This window comes from Tachypleus tridentatus, chromosome 10, assembly GCF_004210375.1.
Source record: "Tachypleus tridentatus isolate NWPU-2018 chromosome 10, ASM421037v1, whole genome shotgun sequence".
Lineage (NCBI taxonomy): Eukaryota > Metazoa > Arthropoda > Merostomata > Xiphosura > Limulidae > Tachypleus > Tachypleus tridentatus.
The window spans coordinates 33,497,517-33,520,490 of record NC_134834.1 but is presented as its reverse complement, the minus strand read 5'-3'; positions in this window follow the sequence as shown (position 1 = coordinate 33,520,490).

The window sequence follows — 22,974 nt, the reverse complement described above, 5'->3', positions numbered from 1 at the left end:
AACACTTCACAGACCGTCTTTCAGTATTTCAAATTAATGCAGGGAAAACAGTTATACAGGGGCTCTCTGCTTTGTTAAAATTTCCGGAGTTACTTTGGAAGATCAAAACTGTTTCCCTCTTTTTTAAATAGATACTCTTGGAAATATTTATTTTGGTAGCAAACAGTAGAAATATTACAAACCAAGAACATACAGTCGAGAGAACAATACAGAACAGAAAACGTGAAATATTATTACAATGGACAAAGCATTTTGAGGTCGCTAGAAAAAACAACAACAAAGTAATACCAATTTCTTAATCGTAGAATATAGATCTGAAGGTATATGTTATGCTACTGTTGAGACAGCATCTATTTATATCTGAAAATGCATTACGAAGAAGTTTTTATTTCAGGATTTAATTTTTTTTTGTAAACGTTTATCAGGTTTTTCCTGCACCAGGCGTTTTGCATACGTGAGTGTGTGGGACCAAAAGGACGATTTGATTTAAACTTTGTGATACTTGTATCAAGTTTGTAAGAACTTTAAATAAAATATGTGCACATTATTTTACAGTTCAGAACTATCACGGAAAGCTGTAAAATGGTTATTTGTACAGGGTGTTCGAAAAGTCACTGTGCAGTTTTGTAATCATATTTTATTCAGTCTATTTCAAGCCAGCAACTGATAGCGGTGTTTATAAACAAAATAAGAAGGATACAGGCCTGTATTGATGCCAACGGGGGTCACTTTCAACATTGTTTATAATTGTCATTCATATTTACCTCCTGTATTCCATACTGAAACATGTCTGTTAATAAATATATAAGTGCACACTGACTTTCCGAACACCCTGTATATAACCATCCCTAATGTTAAACCACACGCTAGTTAGAAGGCAGCTAGTCAATAGTTCCCTTCGCTAACTTTTTGGCTACTATTGTTATTCTTATAACGCACTACGGCCTCATATTGTGGATCCAGTTTTTGCAGCATCTAAACGTAAAGCTTAAAACTTTACGTTTTAAGGCAGCTCGCCCCACGTTTATTCTGTACGAAGTACCATGTCGCTATGATAATTTTTTTCCAGTATTTTTACAGTTGTAAAAAATTTATGTTTGGAATATTTCTTGTAATATGTTCATACCATTCTCTTTTTTCCTGTTTAGCAGAATAATTTTCAAGCAAGTCTGATATTTTGAAACTTGTTTACACTTAAATTTTTATTTGTTTCTGTCTACAATAAAACTTTTTACGCATCTTCACTTTATTTGAACACATAAATATATATATGTGTTAAAAATGTAAATCGTAATTTGCTTTGTAAATGGATTGTTTCATGCTGGCTCTTAATAAAAATCAGTGCATCATAATTGAAGTTCAATGCCACATTATGAGAAATTCTCTAATGTTTGAAACAGGTGCTCAGATTAATTATATATTTTTCTTTTCGGCACAAACTAGTGATAACTAGCGATGAATAAAAAAGGAATTTGGGCTTCTGGTTTATTATGAAATAGAATATTTGGGATTGAGAAATATACAGAGGTGTTCACCGATGTCAATGATCGTATTAACAATAAGAATGTTGTTAAATGTCAAATTCATGTGTTGTCAAGCTAGAACTCGGCAAAACTCTGATGATGCTCAGACATCAGTGCCTGCTAGTTACGAGCAGCTTTAGATCGGACTATAGAGGACGGCAAAAAGACGCGTGCTCGTTGCTGTAGACAGAGATGCGGTATTGGAAGAAGACGGCGGTGCTATCCAATGAGAAGCTAGCAGACTCTGTCCAAGACTAAATCAACGGGGATTGTTAGAGGACACAGGATGCTGATGCACAGAGGCATTCGTATTCTTGGATCACTCGCACTGGTGACGGTGCTGGCTGCAGCAGCGAGGCCTTCTTCGAAACATCTTTGTGGGATAATACAAACTCAGGTAGTGACTGGAGATACTTTGAAATCCTTAAAAGTACAGCTAAACCAAGAGTCTTTGAAGACGTTAAAAATAAACGTAATTTAATGTCATAAAGCTTAAAATAATGACATTGTAAAACGACTTCAGTTTATTCAGTAGTCATTTCTATGAACTTTAATTATTTGTTTTATAAATTAACCTATCTTTGTACTAAATTTTTTTAGTTTATTATTAAAGATTTAAAGTTCAGTTTTACTTTATAATATATAACAGAATAACTTTGAACGTAATAAACAAATGTTATAAAACTGTAACTTCGTAGGTTATAAACAGCTGTTATAAAACTGTAAATTTATATAAAATTATTACGAAACCATTTATTAATATTCCTGTTTGTTCGAGAATCGTTAACCATAAAACAAATTTATTTTTCCGTCGTGCTTGTGTTTTTTTTGTGATGTTATTCTAAAAGTAAAAACGGATATTCTGATAATCATTTCCCATTCATTTTCACGATCTGTATTTATTTATTCATAAACTAGAATTAAAATATTATTTTTATTGTAACATTAGTTAGAATATTCTCTTCTTGCCTGGAGTCTTAAAGTTCTAAAGGATTTTCTAAGCAAACAGTTTTTGTCTTACTGATGTCCCGAATACAAATCATCCATATGTTACGGTTACTTAGTACTATATTCGTATCTATAATAATCCATATATATATATATTGCTTTGTATTGCTGTCTTATTCATGCTTTTAACACAACTCTTTCACACGTTGCTTTGTACTAGTGTCTTTAATACAACACTTTCAACGTTACTTTGTACTAGTGTCTTTAATACAACACTTTCAACGTCACTTTGTACTAGTGTCTTTAATACAACACTTTCAACGTCACTTTGTACAAGTGTCTTTAATACAACACTTTCAACGTTACTTTGTACTAGTGTCTTAATACAACACTTTCAACGTCACTTTGTACTAGTGTCTTTAACACAACACTTTCAACGTTACTTTGTACTAGTGTCTTTAACACAACACTTTCACCGCTGCTTGGTACTAGTGTCTTTAATACAACACTTTCAACGTTACTTTGTACTAGTGTCTTTAATACAACATTTCACCGCTGCTTGGTACTGATGTATTTTATACATTTATCACACTTTGCTTCGTACTGGTGTTATACTGACGTCCTAACGTTACACATACATATGTTTCGGAATATTCGTGCTCTATTGATGAGCTTACGCCACGCATAGCTATATGTCACAGTATGGGCGTGTCACACTAACATAGTTAACATTGAACATCCATTTTTTACAGTACATTCGTGTGAAACTGAGTACGTCTCGTCACACATCTGTATGTATAAGAGTGTCTTACTACTCTGGTATCATCAACAATGCACATCCGTATGTCACAGTCTATTCGTGTGAAACTGATATTTCTATGTGAAACACCCATATGTTGCAATGTATTCATGCCACAGTGATTAGAATCACATGTTACATATATATATAATTGTGTTTCGATATGCCTAATAACATACATCTATATCCTATGATGGCCCGGCATGGCCAAGCGTGTTAAGGCGTGCTACTCGTAATCCGAGGGTCGCGGGTTCGCATCCCAGTCGCGCTAAACATGCTCGCCCTTTTAGCCGTGGGAGCGTTATAATGTGACGGTCAAAGAGTAGCCCAAGAGTTGGCGGTGGGTGGTGATGACTAGCTGCCTTCCCTCTAGTCTTACACTGCAAAATTAGGGACGGCTCAGGTTTATCCTCCTGGTTGGGGGTTGTGCGGTTGGCTAACAATCTACTCACTTAAAAGAAAACCAGCCTGTTAATGAATCCGCAAGTGATTGCGGCCCTATGTTCCTTCATGGAATCGAGAGGCATAATAATATTCTATGATATACGCACGACACATTGATATAACTTGCACCACATATCCGTACGTGAAATATATGCATGTCACATTAATTAACCTAATATTACACATCCATATGTTACATTGTGTTTGTGTCACATTCGTTTTCTCTGGCACCACAAACCACGTTATTTTCCTAACAGAAAACCTTTATAAAATGTAGTATATTTGCCCTATGTTGGTATTCTAACACCACACAACTCTATTTAAGAGTCCATTCATGGCATATTAATATTTGTAATGCCACCTGTTCTAACGCTAAGGTATATTAAGGTAAGATGCCTCATTATCTGTAGTATTCAAATCCATTACAATAATTTTATACAGTTGTACTTTCGCTGGTTCCGACTCCCAACCATTCTTAAATCCAACTACATACGATCCTGTAACAACCTTGTTCACGTATCCACTGTAATGTCTTTCATTATATTCTATTGAGAGTAGCTTATTAACTGTCCAGTTCATTTTTATTATCTCAAGATATATAACATTTTTATTGCGCTATAAGTGTGGTTATTATATATCTAATCACGTCCATTTATTTTAATTACAATTATTGATAAACGTTTAGAAGTTCCGTTTATTTATTTTGTGTGAATGTAGGCACGTCTGTATATTGTTTCCAATGATCCTTTTGCACCCAGATTTCAATTTATTGGCGGTGGACACGACCTAGTGGTTAACTCGATGGTTGTGGGTCAGAAGTCCTAAGATTAGATCCACAGTCTCTTTCTGACAACGTTCTACACTTTCAGCTGCGAGGACTTCATAAATGTTCTAACAAATCCTGTTGCTGAGTAAATAGTAACAACACATTAGGCAATAGCTGTTGTTGACCTGTTGCCTTCCAGCTGCTCAACAGTTTCAAAGGAAAGACGGTTTTATAGAGATGTTCAGGAGTTTCTGATATGGTCTTTTATAAATACCCACTCAAGTTGAAAATACCGGAACAACTTAATGTAATAGTTCAACAAAACCATGTTTAGCTGAAGGCTGAATATTTTTATTAATAGCAGCCTTTTTAAACTTTTGCTAACACTTCTTGTTTCCTTTCTTTATTATGTTATTACTTTCACGATTTCCTGAGTTATTGGAGACTGCAACTCTTTTCTTCCAAACTGTTATCACCGTATGTTTATACTGTATATATTTTAAGAAATAAAGTGTCAGATTTTCCAGCTGCTAAACAAAAGCCAGGAATCTATTAGAAACTATACAGAACTTTAAACTGCTTCGTTAAACTGTAGTAACTTTTCTAAATATGTGCTCCTTGTATACAAATCCATGTTCTACTAGCTAAGTTAACACATGTTTCTATTTCCAACTGAAACAACGCTTTTTGAGGTCTGAAATACATTTGTCATTACTTTTACATTACATCCATTTATTCATGTTCTACTGGGAACTGTTGAAATTTTACGTATTGCTTCGATCACCTCTGGCCAATCTGTTATCACTGTTTACCATCAATATAGATTTGCTCCAAATCTTCCCATATAGTAACTTCTACCATTTTTTGAAGAGCTTGGACATCGAAGTAAGTTTTACTTCTGAACATCATTTGTTTTCTTCATTCTGTCATGTTATACAGTTTCTTTATGCACGTGTTTTATGATGCCAACTCAACAAATAAAATGTATCATCTCATCCATCTATGCTTATCTCATTAAACACAGGGTAAAAGAATTGGTAATAATACGCATTAATTTTCGCTGTAACTTTTACGGGTGTAAATTTCTCAAATTTCTGTTTTATGCAAAATGTGATACATAAATTACGAATGATAAAATACACTATTATTTTGATGCATCACCTACAAGACGTCTCGTCTAAAAATATAACGATTTATTAAAAATCGATAATATTGAATATGTAGTTCATATTCCTCGTTTGAGCTTGAAAATCGTTTTAATTATTTTGTCATAAACGTGCCAACAATACATGAGATCAAGTACAATGGAGCTGAGAGGTATTATTACCAAACACGTAATCAGGAAAAACAATACTTTGTTGAGTAGTGTTATCACCAAACTAGTAACACATGAAGCTAAAGAATACTTTGTTAAGTGGTGTTATCACCAAACTAGTAACACATGAAGCTAAACAATACTTCGTTGGGTAGTGTTATCACCAAACTAGTAACACATGAAGCTAAACAATACTTTGTTGGGTAGTGTTATCACCAAACTAGTAACACATGAAGCTAAAAAAATTCTTTGTTGGGTAGTGTTATCACCAAACTAGTAACACATGAAGATAAACAATACTTTGTTGGGTAGTGTTATCACCAAACTAGTAACACATGAAGATAAACAATACTTTGTTGGGTAGTGTTATCACCAAACTAGTAACACATGAAGCTAAACAATACTTTGTTGGATAGTGTTATCACCAAACTAGTAACACATGAAGATAAACAATACTTTGTTGGGTAGTGTTATCACCAAACTAGTAACACATGAAGCTAAACAATACTTTGTTGGATAGCGTTATCACCAAACTAGTAACACATGAAGCTAAACAATACTTTGTTGGGTAGTGTTATCACCAAACTAGTAACACATGAAGCTAAACAATACTTTGTTGGGTAGTGTTATCACCAAACCGGTAACACATGAAGCTAAACAATACTTTGTTGGGTAGTGTTATCACCAAACTAGTAACACATGAAGCTAAACAATACTTTGTTGGGTAGTGTTATCACCAAACTAGTAACACGTGAAGCTAAACAATACGTTGTTGGGTAGTGTTATCACCAAACCAGTAACACATGAAGCTAAACAATACTTTGTCAAGTGGTGTTAACAAGTAGCTATAAAAACTTTCATAAACTCTTATTTTTTTATAGTTAAGCACACAGTTGCACAATGAGCTATCTATGCTATGCCTACCACGGGTTTTTATCTTTCCCTTAGGGATAATAAACTGATCGTCATGTGACGTTTCAAAATAACAACTTTATTTCATGGTGTGATTTTTTCTTTTGCAGTAAAATATTGTGTACGTTAAATTGATTTAATTATAAGGTCATCATATTAATATGAATGTTAGGACTGTTTCTAACTATAACTTATAACAATTATTTAATATTATATTTATACGTTTTATTTTTCAGGTATGTCGTTTTGCCCGTATTTATGTAAAAAATTAGGTAATTATGATATTTAATTTTTAGATAATGAAAGATACATTGTTTGTTTGTTTATGGATTTCGCGCGAAGCTAATCGAGGGCTATCTGTGCTAGCCGTCCCTAATTTAGCAGTGTGAGACTAAAGGGAAGGCAACTAGTCATCACCACCCACAGTCAACTCTTGGGCTACTCTTTACCAACGAATAGTGGTATTCACTGTCACATTATAATGCTCCCACGGCTGAAAAGGCGAGCAAGTTTTGTGCGACCGGGATTCGAACCCGCCACCCTCGTATTACGTTAGGTGGCTAATTTTTTATGTATACATTTAAATCTATCACCATTTATGGTTGTTGTTCTTTTTTCTGAAAAGCTAATAATAGAAATTACTACATAAGTATTGGTGAGATATCAGTTTCCAGTTTAACTTGTATAAAACAGTATCGTGTCTAAAACTTTACGAACCTTCGTCTGGTATAAACTGTTATTGTTCATGAATTTCGATCAAAGCTGCACGAGGGCTATCTGCGCTAGCCGTCCCTAATTTAGCGGTGTAAGAATAGAAAGAAGGCAGCTGGTCATCACCACTCACAGTCAACTCTTGGGCTATTCTTTTACCAACGAATAGTGGGATTGATCGTCACATTATAACGCTTTTCCGGCTGAAAGGGCGATCATGTTTGATGCGACGGGGAATCGAAACCGCGACCCTCAGATTACGAATCGAACCTATTAGCCCACCTGGCCATGCCGGACCCAGAGATACGTAATAAAGTTTCTAATAATACAGTCCAAGTCTGAAAGTAAACAGATCGACCTCAGAGTGCATTTATTAATAATAAATTTACCATATGTATTAGAACATAAAAAGTATCACAAGCATGAGATAATACATTAGCTCGATGTGGTTTATTATAAGGTTATTTTTATTAGAATTTCTCGTGGCAACTCTATATCCAATAGCCTAAAGCCTTCGTTGTTTCAACAGGGCTGGATTTTGGTTTGTAGTTGGTTCGTTCGTATTATGGAGCTCGAAATTCATCGCACATCAGCGAAAACGTGTCTGATATTTTGGTATATCAGAGAGCTATAAGAGTTACGATCAGAATTAGGGATGGACATGCGCGTACATCATCCGGGTATCTCTACTCAAAATTCTGAAACAAACAGAATGCTTCTATACTTTGACATATAAAACACACAAAAATATAATTTATTTTACATTAAATTTTATTTTGATGGTTTATGTGTTGTACTTAATTTTATAAGTTTGTAAAGATTAATTTCGGTGAGCCTTATTTATCTATATTAATTTACCTTAAATTGCTTACATACAATAAGTTATTTTAATCTGTTATGACGTATTGAGAACTGGCCTTTGGCCTCGTAATTCGCGCTGATGTATTATTTATTTCGACTCATTACGAACTGGTGCTTATTGTTTATCGTTTCGATGTATTAGATAGTATGGCTTATTCATACTTGTCTGTTTATTTTAATCTGTTATGGATTCATCATACTAACTATCTATCGGAAGGTATTCTAATATATTACGACTTCTTCAGATCCACTTATTTATTGTTAGTATTTTAATTTGTTATAATTCTTCACAGTTACATTTTGAGTTTTCTGCTCTCTTATGGCTTCTTTATTTTTATTTGATGTATTGTAACTTACTCTGGTCTGTTATGACACCTTCATACCTATTTATTATAATTTATTCTAATAACTTATGACTTATTTAAACCTATCTATTCAATATAATTTATTCTAATATGCTATTAACTTATTTAGATATACCTATTTATTATGATTTATTCTAATAACTTATGACTCATTTAAACCTATCTATTCAACATAATTTATTCTAATATGCTATGTTTATTTAGATCTACCTATTTATTATAATTTATTCTAATAACTTATGACTTATTTAAACCTATCTATTCAACATAATTTATTCTAATATGCTATTAGCTTATTTAGATCTACCTATTTATTATAATTTATTCTAATGACTTACTTAAACCTATGTATTCAACATAATTTATTTTAATATGCTATTAGCTTATTTAGATCTACCTGTTTATTATAAGGTATTCTAATAACTTATGACTTATTTAAACCTATCTATTAACATAATTTATTCTAATATGTTATGAACTTATTTATTATAATTATAATTCTTATAATTATATTTATTATAATTTATTTAATATATTATGACTTACCTAGATCTAAATATTTATTTTAATATATAGTGTTTTCTTCAGACTTAACTACTCGCTGTAATGTATTTCGAATTTTTTCTATTAGCAGTTCTATATACCTACATATCTATTGCCATTTATTCTGACCTATTACGACGTATTTACATACACATATGTATTGCAATATATGTTTAAATTAGTTGTTTTAATAAGTTATTCTAATTTATTGTCTTTAATGGTTTATTTAAAGCTAACTTATTACAATATATAACTAATGATAGTTTCAGGCCTACAGGCTTATTCCACTTTATTCAGAACAAGTTATTTACATTTTGCTAACCTATTTCTCTATTACAAGCTACTTTCATGTCTGTCATGTATCTACCTTTCTGTTTATTTAATAAAGTCAGTCTTATTAATCGGGTATAATAGACATTAATCTGAGATATACTGAGTTGTGTATCTTAAGAGTAATATTATTAAATATTTTTATTAAGATATATATATATATATCTGTGTGAATTTAAAATATCATTCTATCAATTTAACCAAACAACAATTTTATTTTATTTTTACAGTGCAAATTAGCACTATTAGAGTAATTATTTACTAATGATATTTAGCAAAAGAAACAAAGAAAGACAGTATTTTAAGTTCTCTCACTCTTGTTGCTTTTGTTTTTAAATGAGACAAAATATTCCTTAAAATATTTGCAGTCATTATTTTATTCCATGTTAATAAACTTCTTAAGTAAAAAATTATAATTTTAAATTGTTGCTAGTAACAAATGTGATAGGATGATTCGTTTTTAAGATTGCATGTATGGTCATAAGCTATAGATAGAATCAGTTGTGTTGCAGCGGGTTAGCTATATGCCTTTCTAAGCATCATTACACATCTGAATTGTATGAGATCCTGCATCTTAAATTTTAAATGGTCGATTCTATTTAAAACTTTCAACGTCTAAAATAAAACGTTGCATCAGCTACGTTCTTACCATATGGATCGGTTTAAAGGTGGTATAATTTTGTTGAAATATGGAATGTATTGTATCTGTAATTATCCTTTATTATATATCTGATTAGTATAGTTTATTTAATTTGGAATTTCTGAAAATAGAATAATATTACGAAACGTCACTTTAAGAGAAAAACAACAAAGTATGAGAGTAAATTATTTAATTGGATGAGAATTATTAAGAGATGTCACTCTGACAGAAAAACCACAATAAACTGCGAAATTATTTACAGTACAGATTTTAATTAACCCTTTTAACACTGCACAGGTCTCTATGACCAACGTCGTAACCATTTGTACTCGTTACGGTTTACATACTACTAATTTATAATATATTAAATAAAAAATAACAAAATTTAATAGAATTTATAAACATTACAATGCTTTTGCACACGAAATCCAGATTTTATGACAAAGTATATTTAATACTTTAAGAGGCAGTTCTGAAAGGGTTAACTACATGGTATTATTACAAAGTGTCATTATGACAAAACGAACTACAGAGAAAACTCTGATTAATGCTTCTTATTATTAGCTATTTCCTATATTTATTCATTTCACTATTTGAATTTTTAATGATAATTTGTAAGCAAGTTATTTGTAACACGTTTTTATTAACGAATTATGTAGAAAGTCATGGGAAGCTGTGTTCAGTCATTTTTCACATGCTTCAGTTTGTTCGTAGCGAAAATAAATTATAAGAGCTTTACGACACCTAGCGGGACAAGTTTACAAGAAATCTCGTGAGAGTCATTCGGTAAGACACGTCACTGTGTAATAAATAAGTGAAAAGCTCCTTTTTAGATACACGGCTTTAATGTGCAGTAAAAATTAAAATTTCGGCTTCTTTAGTGCAGTTTTGAGGATAGCTAAGTCAATTACCACATTAAAAAACTGGTTTTATCTTTAGGATGAAGATCAATTTCCACATAAGTACAAGTAACACGTTTTTCTAAATTGCCAGGAATAGGCAAGGTTGAGAAACCAAACAAACTGTATTCTATAAAACAACCTATATTTCAATATGTTTAAATGTTTGGCTAATCACGTGTTTTGCTGCGAATATACTTTAGTTTTACAAAGCACAAGTAACTCAGATGTTTATCTACAATTACATATCCACGTAGTTAGGCTTAACAAATATTCCGTAAACATTGTGTTCAGTAGTATATATTAGACTAATGTGTGTCTAGAATCTGAGGTTTATATAAATACAATTATGTTTTATCAAACGAACATCACGATGAAAGTATATAAATAGCTAATTTATTACAGCTCTTAGATTATCGTTTTATCATGCGATAATATGTAAAAACAACAGCGCCATCTTACCGTTTTATTCCCTGTGTATGTTATTCTTTCTACACGTATGTCCACGATATGCTATAATTAATATACAATTGCTACTTTACTCTCTACTTTAGTTAACATGTTTTACCCGTTTGCACGAAAGGTACATAAAACTCCGTCGATTCCAGGTTCTCTATGTTTCTGTCATTCACTGCTTGTGCCAATTTATGATTACAACGTTAAACATGCAGACACTTCACGACGATTCGCGTATGACGTTGTTACAAACATAGCGCTAACTTTTATTTTTTTTTACATCGGTTTTATATTTGATGGCAAGTAACGAACTGTGTTTGTACATTAATAGCAATTTGTTTGGTAATTATTTGGTTCGTACAGACTAATAAGCGTAGAAAAAAGAAACTTTCCACGTCTTTTTTACAAAATAAGAGACGAAATAAATCAAAGCGAAGAGGACTTACCGTAGAGGGCACTTTAAACGATGTTTTTCTGATCTATTTTATCTCTAGTATAAAGAGGATAGGCCTTGATATATCGGTGGTAACTATTTTCTAAATACGTTTAATAAGACGTTTCTAGTTTTTGTGACGTCTCACGAGTTCTTAGGATCAATGTAAAATAAGGTAAATACGTTTTTATATAGTTCTGGTTTTAAACTGACAAATGAATAAAAATAATTATAAGAGGTAACCGCATGTTTCACCATAGTTACTCGTAGAATGGAAGTTTGGCTACAATGGGAAAAAAAGAAACGAAAATACAGTATGTAGAGACAGCAATAATCGATAGTACATTTTCATACACTTCTATTTATCTAGTCAAATAAGAGCGTGAAAAAAGTTACTTCGCTGTTATCACATTAGTCGTTTAGGGCGAGCTATAGAAGCATTCTTCTGTAGTCAGAACCCGTTATTGTAGCTTCAGAGACAAAAATCGATGGGCTTGTACGATATTTTCCAATTTTATCGCATGCCTCGCAGACATGTATAAGTTTATAATACTTAGAGTACTTAAGCAGGTAGTAAATCAGAACTTAGCGCGAGGCTTTCAAAATAAAAGCTAAATGTATCTGTTCGTAAGAAGTTAAATGTATGTGAAGTTTACCGTGCTTGTGAACCCATTCGGATTGAGCGTGTATGTTATACATTTAATATACGTGTAGCAAAATATGGGCGTATGTATAGGCAAAGTTTATTTGTTTTAATTTAAATAAAGTTTGTTTGGTTTGATTTTGCGCAAAGCTACGTGAGGGCTATCTACACTAGCTGTCCCGAATTTAACAGTGTAAGACTAGAGGAGAGGCAGCTAGCTAGTCATCACCACTCACCGCCCACTCTTGGACTACTCTTCTACCAACGAATAGTGGGATTAACCGTCACATTATAACGCTCCTACGGCTGAAAGGGCAAGCATGTTTGGTATGACGGGAATTCGAACCCGCGACCCTCAGATTATGAGTCGAGTGCCTTAACCATCGGGCTGTTAAATGAAAATGAAATAGTAAAGATCCTGAATATCGAACTGCTCAACGCATCACAAAGTATTTACCTAAATTGGGCTCGGCATGGCCAGGTGGTTAAGGCAATCGATTCGTAATCGGAGCGTCGCGGGTTCGAATCCATGTTGCAGCAAACATGCTCGCCCTTTCAGCTGTGAGGGTGTTATAATATGACGGCTAATCCCACTATTCGTTGATAAAAGAGTAGCCCAAGAGTTGGCGGTGGGTGCTAATGACTAGCTGCCTTCCCTCTAGTCTTACACTGCTAAATTAGGGACGGCTATCGCAGATAGCCCTCGTGTAGCTTTGCGCGAAATTCAAAACAATCAAACAAACCAATTTCATTTAACAAAGTTTAAAATTTTATTAGACAGTAAACTTGGTTTGACTAATAAAAATCTGGCCTCACGAATCTTATGAGATTATGTGAAAAATTTACTGTTTGTACTCACGAGGGTGTGGATTTAGTGTATTTGGATTTTTTCAGAAAGCATTTGACAGAGTATTCCCTTTTTTGTACTGTAAATGTGAATAAATCATTAATAGTTTAAAGTAACAACTGATGCTTGTTCTTTCGATAAACGAGTAACCATATACTTCACCTGACTTAAGGTTGACACAAATTTAAAATGAAGACTGGACATAAAAATGGTTATGAATAACACAAAGATTTATTTTAAGAAACAAAAGTTTATGACTTTTACGACTAATATATTATCCATCCTGGTTATGTGTTTTTTTCTTTTATTAAAAAATCATCTGATTCAGGAATGATGACCCGGTAAGTGTAACAGACATCGTAACATATTAATACGTTCCACGTTAGCATACATTGAAAATAAGTGAAAGACACGAATTCACTAGCGTGACATTTAATGGACATATTGTTTTATAAGGAACAACGAATGACAGAATGTCATCAGCACAATATTTAATTCGTTTGTTGTTTTTTTTCTTTTTCTTAAAAACAGAAACAACGAATGACATGATTCCAATAAAGTATGATATAACCTTTTTTATTTCAGTTAACAATAACGAGTGAAGGAATTCCAGTATGGTTTAACTTAGTTGTAGTTTGAACGATAAAATGATGACAAGATTCTACTAAAATGTGATTTAACTCATTCTGAACAGTGAGAGACTGGTTTCAAGGAGAGGATAAATAAACCGGTTTCGTTTTTTTTTCTAAGTGCGAGATTATGTTTGTTTTTTGAATTTCGCACAAAGCTACACGAGGGCTATCTGCGCTAGCCGTCCCTAATTTAGCAGTGTAAGACTAGAGGGAAGGCAGCTAGTCATCATCACCCACCGCCAACTCTTGGGCTACTCTTTTACCAACGAATTGACCGTCACATTATAGCGCCCCACGGCTGAAAGTGCGAGCATGTTTGGTGTGACAGGGATTCGAACCCGCGACCCTAAAGTTACGAGTGGAGAACCCTAACCATCCGGTTCTAGTGATGCGTAACTTAATCCATGTTTTCCTACTAAAAACAGTAAGTAAAGAGATTCCAAACGAGTTAATCCATTTTGTCTTTCATACGGAACAATAAGTAATAAGATTGGATTATTGCATGATTTAGCCTTTTGTATTTATTAGTGATAACGAAAAATGAGAGACATTCATCTAATGTATGGCTTAACTTATTGTTTCTTTGAGGAAAGACAACAAGTTGTAAGAGCTAAAATTGTTATATAACCCTTTTTTCTTACGTAAGAGACACAAGTGACAATATAACCTAAATATTGTATAACCCTTTTTTCCTTCATAAGAGAGAACGAGTGACAATATAACCTAAATGTTGTTTAACCTTTATTCCTTCATAAGAGACAACGAGTGACAATATAACCTAAATGTTATTTAACCTTTATTCCTTCATAAGAGATAACGAGTGACAATATAACCTAAATGTTATTTAACCTTTATTCCTTCATAAGAAACAACGGTAGGATTGTACGAATGTACGGTTTAACCTCTTTTATTCAAGAGAATAACGAGTGGCCAGATTCTGTTACTATGTTCCATAACTCATTTTATCCTTTATAAGAGACAAAAAGTGACTAGACTTTATTAATTTGTAGTTTAGCTCTAATGTTTTTTACATTCTCTTTTCTATTAAATTTAGTTATTATTGGCAACTCAATTATGATTACATAGTCAACTAGATTCAACATGTTTTATCTTTTCAAACAATATGTGATACAACATATATTACATCTTAACAACACGTTACATATTTTACATCTAAACAACACGTTACATATATTACATCTTAACAACACGTTACATATATTACATCTTAACAACACGTTACATATATTACATCTTAACAACACGTTACATATATCACATCTTAACAACACGTTACATATATTACATCTTAAGAACACGTTACATATATTTCATCTTAACAACACGTTACATATATTACATCTTAACAACACGTTACATATTTTACATCTTAACAACACGTTACATATATTACATCTTAACAATGCGTTACATATATTACATCTTAAGAACACGTTACATATATTACATCTTAACAACGCGTTACATATTTTACATCTTAAGAACACGTTACATATATTACATCTTAACAACACGTTACATATATTACATCTTAACAACACGCTACATATTTTATATCTTAACAACACGTTCGTTACATATATTACATCTTAACAACACGTTACATATATCACATCTTAACAACACGTTACATATATTACATCTTAACAACACGTTACATATATTACATCTTAACAACACGTTACATATATTACATCTTAACAACACGTTACATATTTTACATCTTAACAACACGTTACATATATTACATCTTAACAACACGTTACATATTTTACATCTTAACAACACGTTACATATATTACATCTTAACAACACGTTACATATTTTACATCTTAACAACACGTTACATATTTTACATCTTAACAACACGTTACATATATTACATCTTAACAACACGTTACATATATTACATCTTAACACTTTTCATTGATTATGTTCAATTGTACAACTTCATATTTTGAAGTGGTTATAAATAATGTTACCACATCTAACTACAGGGGTTTCTAGTAAAATTAAATGTTCTTACTTTACAGTGGCCCTATGTAAAATTACGTGTTCTCACTTTACAGTGGTTTACATGATATTAAATGTTCTCACTTTACAGTGGCTCTATGTAAAATTACGTGTTCTCACTTTACAGTGGTTCTACGTAATATTACATGTTCTCACTTTACAGTGGTTTACATAATATTAAATGTTCACTCTTTACAGTGGCTTTACGTAATATTGCGTGTTAAGAGTGACTTTACGTAATATTACGTGTTTACACATTACAGTGGTTTACATACTATTAAATGTTCTCACTTAACAGTGGCTCTATGTAATATTACGTGTTTACACTTTTCAGCGGTTTACGTAATATATTAAATGCTCACACGTTACTGTGGTTTTAAATAAGTAAGCCTCCTTAGAATTTACAGCGATCGTGCGTAAATATATATATCTTCCCAGATAGTATTTCTTCATAACTTATTGCATCTCGCCTTTCAGTTGTGTTAAAATGCAGTAAAATTTATTTTTAAGGCATTGGACATCTCGCTTGACCAATAGCTTAAAGCCGAATTCTATTACTTTATTACATAGTCACAAGTTGCCCAAAAATATTATAATCTAAAAAGTCAGACATGTGAGTTTATTCACTTCACAATAAACTACTGGTTCTAAACAGAATACTATTATTTTCACATAATATCTGAATACACATGGGTTAATATATTTCCATAGTAACTAATTACCTTCCTGATAATACATTATTATACAGAGCAGTTGTTTTCTTAGAATAATACATCTCCATGAGCAACAAGTTGGAAAACATAGAACACTAAATCTCCATGGATAACAAATTCGTCTATATAGAATATCACATCCCCATGGTCTGTGTGGAAGCTGAAATACCCGTCAACTGATGGGTGATGTTTAACACTTAATTACAACAATGTAAGTTAAACAGTAATCATATATTTATAATTAATAACTTCAACATAAACTTTATTTCAAAAGTTTAAAATCATAACAAACGTTCTTCATACACAATATTTGTAGTTTGCTTTCCATCTACCAACAAATAAATATTTTTATGTAATCTCACCTTTGAACACTCTAGATCTCAGCGACCATGAGGAAAATATGGTGGTTTGGGAAACAATTCAGCAACTTTTTACCTTGAATTTTTATTTAACATTGTCTAAAGCGTCACCTGTCAAGATTGTTTAAGATTGACTCAGTTTGTTTGTTTGTTTTTTTGAAATTCGCACAAAGCTACTCGAGGGCTATCTGTGCTAGCCGTCCCTAATTTAGAAGTGTAAGACTAGAGGGAAGGCAGCTAGTCATCACCACCCACCGCCAACTCTTGGGCTACTCTTTTACCAACGAATAGTGGGATTAACCGTCACATTATAATGCCCCCACGGCTGAAAGGGCGAGCATGTTTGGCGCGACTCGGGCGCGAACCCGCAACCCTCAGATTACGAAGCGCACGCCTTAACGCGCTAGGCCATGCCAAGATTGACTCAGTAGGCTGGGAATAATTAACCAAAAGGCTTTACTAAATAGAAATAGAGTTTAATTTTGCCGCCTTTAGGACATTTCCCATAATTCTAGTGTCTACATACAAAGTTTAGTTGATTTAGTTCAGAGGAGTTAGGGTGAAAACGAACACACATTTCATGTTTAAAGATTTATATTACATCTCCACGAGACCAGGTGGTTAGGGCGCTCGACTCGTAATCTGAGGTTCGAATCCCCGTCACACCAAATATCCTCGCCATTTCAGTCGTGGGGGCGTTATAATGTTACGGTCAATCCCACTATTCGTTAGTAAAGTGGTATTTCAATCATTGGCGGTGGATGGTGATGACTAGCTGTCTTCCCGCTAGTCTTACACTTCTAAATTAGGGACGGCTAGCACAGATAGCTCTCGTGTAGTTCTGCGAAAAATTCAATAACAAAGAAAACAATATATCTCCACGGATACAAAATCAATCTTTATAGAATAATATATTTCCGTGGATACCGCACCGAAATGATTACAATATTACATCTCCATAGACAGAAAATTTGTCTGAGTAGAACATTAAATAACATTAAATCTAAATGGATATCGATCTGGTCTATATAGAATAATACGTTTTTTATAGGCAGTTATCTCTTTCATATAACGTTGGTTATCTATATAAAATAATATTACATATTGAACCGATATTTTCTATAAGATCATATAAGAGTGGTTTAACTCAAGACGGCACATCTTTACAAACGATATTATAGCTTAAATCAAAGCTTATAATTCTATTCTATCTACACGAACAGATACGCCCCTAAGTGAATAAGCTAAATGTACAAAAATGTTATTCTTACCAAGCACGTAAGTACATAACATGTGCACCATTTAATAAACATCTGAAATTGTTTTTGCTTCTTTGTGAAATTAAAATACCTCTTTGAATCTACCATTGTGACAAACGTTTTAGTCTGTTAAACAGTTGATTACTAAAGTTTATTGTGGCGAATGTTTTAATCTGTTAAATCGTAGATTATTCAAGTTTATTTGAGTTTCCACTGGAGTAAAATGGAAATTTTAATTTCAAGCATTGATTGTCCAAACGCAATTCTTGTGTATGAGAAATCAAGAACTGTGTGGGGACATCAATGATTGAAAGTCAATACATCAAGCCTCAAACAAAGGTATGTGAAGCCACCAATGATTAAAAGTCAATACATCGGGCCTCAAACAAAGGCATGTGAAGCCACCAATGACTGAAACTCAAGACATCTGGCCTCTATTAAAGTATATGGGAACATCAATGATTAGAAGTCAATACATCTACTTTCAAAGAAAAGCACCAGAGGACATCAATGATTGAAACTCAAGACATCTACTCTCAACGAAAAGCATGTGAGGACATCAATGATTGAAAGTTAATACATCTGGCTTCAAACAAAGGTATATGCAGCCACCAATGATTAAAAGTCAATACATCGGGCCTCAAACAAAGGCATGTGAAGCCACCAATAACTGAAACTCTAGACATCTGGCCTCTATTAAAGTATATGGGAACATCAATGATTAGAAGTCAATACATCTACTTTCAAAGAAAAGCACCAAAGGACATCAATGATTGATACTCAAGACATCTACTCTCAACGAAAAGCATGTGAGGACATCAATGATTGAAAGTCAATACATCTGGCTTCAAACAAAGGTATATGTAGCCACCAATGATTGAAACTCAAGACATCTGGCCTCTAATAAAATATATGTGGGAACATTAATGATTAAAAGTTAATACATCTGGCTTCTAACAAAGGCATGGTTGGTACTCTGTTAAATTAACAACAACGCTGAATCCCAGCCTGCCTTGATTACTGTGATCTTCGACAATGAATCCCTGCATTTACTGTCTACCCTATTAATAGAACATTACAATAAGATAAATTATGTAACATCATTTGAGATGCTTAAACTTCTGTCTAGTTTTGTGAATAGCGTAAAGATATTAGATATGATAAGCAATAGACTCATCTCCCATTTATATGGACTAATTATATCCAATTTTAATGTGCTTTTAAAGTCTAAATTATTGGCTTTTAGGGTCATAGTGTTCACGAATCTGACGTTGCTACTTTCTTTATGGTCTGATTATGGTCTGATATGATACATATCATAACTCAATGTTCACAACAAGATATCGTCGTTCTTTACTGATTCATAGAGGAAAGATATATCTAATAAAATTTCAACTACTCCTTGCCTTGCTCACTCACTAACGAAAGGGCCTTTCGGCTAATACTAAAAGACCTCAGGAGTGAAAATTAAGCTGAAACATGCAAAACCTTAATTAAATATATTATACGGCACTTGAGCATGCGCATAATATTAAGAATTAAAGTTAATAAAACGTGAAATAGTCATCCAGTAAATAACGACTTATTTAAAACAGAACATATGCCTTAAAAAAGAGGCTCTCCGTGTTTTGTTGGCAGAGAGTGCCACAACCATGGGGCCCGGTATGGCCAAGCGTGTTACGGCGTTCGACTCGTAATCCGAGAGTCGCGGGTTCGCATCCCAGTCGCACCAAACATGCTCGCCCTCCCAGCCGTGGGGGCGTTATAATGTGACAGTCAATCCCACTATTTGTTGGTAAAAGAGAATCCCAAGAGTTGGCAGTGGGTGGTGATGACTAGCGGTCTTACACCGCTAAATTAGGGACGGCTAGTGTAGATAGCCCTCGAGTAGCTTTGCGCGAAATGCAAAACAAAACAAACAAGCCACAGCCATGAGAAGTAATAATTTATGTTAAAATTGACTTAAAACAGCTACATTATATTCCGTCACACTCCGCCATCTCTATTTTAAACACAACTAAATAATCTATGAAAACAATTACAGTTTTTAATTTCTTTCACATATGCACCACCACCTTTCTGTAGAGTAATATTTTGTTTTTTTCTCAATTTAAACTGGTTCTCTTATATTTAGCCTCCACTTAAATTCAACTAGATTAAACAGTTTATTATTATTATTCCAGTCTATAACTTGTGATGTGTTTCCAATTTGTGCTGCTAAAGTTGAGTTACTCACTGTGTTGTTTTTCTGTTCTATTTTTATGCTTCCTATTTCTTCGTTTCACGTCTGGCGAATATGAACTCGAGTATAAACACGGAAGATTTTACAAATACCATTTTTACCAGCTTTCACTACTTTATCATTTACATTCACGAGATAATCAAGGCTGTAGTACTGAGAGAAAGTTACACTACAAGCTACGTATTATTTTATTCTGTTTACATATGTAAACATATTGTAAATAATCCTTTCTCTCATTAATATTAATATTTCTTCGTAATTTGCAACATAATGACATTTTAAATTTATTTCTGTACGATCTATCTCTAGTGAAATATTTAACAAAAACATTAACTCCCGTCTTAATACCGTAATCAATTACACATTTTGTTAGGACTTTAAATACAAATGTTGAAAAGATGAATACGTTTAGTGGTCACAAATGAAACTATCTATTGCTTACAATAAATCCAAGAGACGACAAAAAAGGCCTGGCATGGCCAAGCGTGTTAAGGCGTTCGAGTCGTAATCCGAGGGTCGCGGGTTCGAATCCCGGTCGCATCAAACATGCTCGCCCTTTCAGCCGTGGGGGCGATATAATGTGACGATCAATCCCACTATTCATGTGGTAAAAGAGTAGCCCAAGAGTTGGCGGTGGGTGGTGATGACTAGCTACCTTCCCTCTAGTCTTACACTGATAAATTAGGGACGGATAGCGCAGATAGCCCTCATGTAGCTTTGCACGAAATTCAAACCAACCATTGGAATAAAAATAAAGTCGATCATAATTCCTTGTGTCTGTGGTCGAGTTTATATTGACAAAACGTGAACAAATTTAAAACCTAGGTCTAAGAAAGATGAGAATGTGGAAGCAAGATCTAAAGTGAATGAACTGATTCAACAGAATGTGTGAGAAGCACATCTCATCATGTAGACTGAAGTTTAGTTTAATGGAAACCAAATATAAGAGAAGAAGTTAAAACTGAGAAAGAATAAATATGTTGTTTTAACTAAAAGGTAGGGATCCAGATATCCCCGGATGAGACAGTTATAAATTCTACGGAATTGTAATACTAAAGTTTGAGGTTCGATTCCTTGCGGTGGATGCTACAACTTTTCTCTTAAATAAACAAGTAATCCAGGTGTGGAAGGAATGGAATACTAGAAATGTAGTTTGTTAGCTCTTTGGTTGTGCTCAAAGTGGAGACGGCGCAAAGAGCGTAAAGCGAAACTAACGTAAGTTCTAGATGAAGTACTTATATAAATAAGTCAGTGCTAGTTTTGAATGTAGCTTGATGATGGTGGCGTAGAATGTCACCGAAACGCTCAAAATCTCGCTTTCTGAGGCTGTGACCTGTCTTTAATAAACCGTATTTATTGTGTAACCATTTAAGTTGAAAATATATATAATTTTAATATAATGCAACCCTTTATATCAGTCGTTTGAGACAAGAATCCTAAAATAATAGATTGTTTTAGTTTCTAAGGTATAACATATAATAATATAATGTTAAACTTAATGTCAAATCCCACCTTCCACCACCTAGAAAAACAAAGCATTAGAATATTATCTAGCAAACAATCTTCATAAAACATAATATAGTATTAACTTTTATAGTTTTGCTGACATTGCTAGATCGTGACTGCCCCTGGAAGCGAATTATGTATCTATTAAAATGAACTATTTGATCCTGAGAATACATTTATTACTATAACATTCTACTAACGATTAGATGCTTTAAAGCAAAAATCGTAGAGCAAATATGCGTTACATACATATAGTGCATGATTTATTACTGTTTTTATACGTTTAGCCGTCTTTTACAACGTATACACCCTGTAATGCTTACAGAAATAGAATGCCAACAGTTCGTTCTCTAACCAACCAGCTTTGGCAAACTCAAACAAAATCATAGTGAGAGAACGTTTTAGTTTTTAGATGTATCTCACAACGGCTGGTATGGGTATTAACACTTTTATTGATAAGCAGAGAACAACGTTTCGACCTTCCTAGGCCATCTCAGGTTCTGAGATACATTTTATTTCAAGTGGGTTTCGTCATCAGGATTCCCGCACACACAACTCCGTCATATAGCGTAACGTAAGTCATTATAGCTGTCCTTCACCAAGAATATAAACCGGGTTTAAAAGAAACAAACAAATAACTTATAACTAAGGATATGAAAGAAAAGTGGAATTTCGGTTACAAAGAAAACATTTCAATCTTTGACATTTTTCGGACAACACGTGAATTGCGGATTATTAAAACATCAGAGAAAACGAGTTATTTTTTTTTTCGTTATTTTACTCATTGGAAAAAA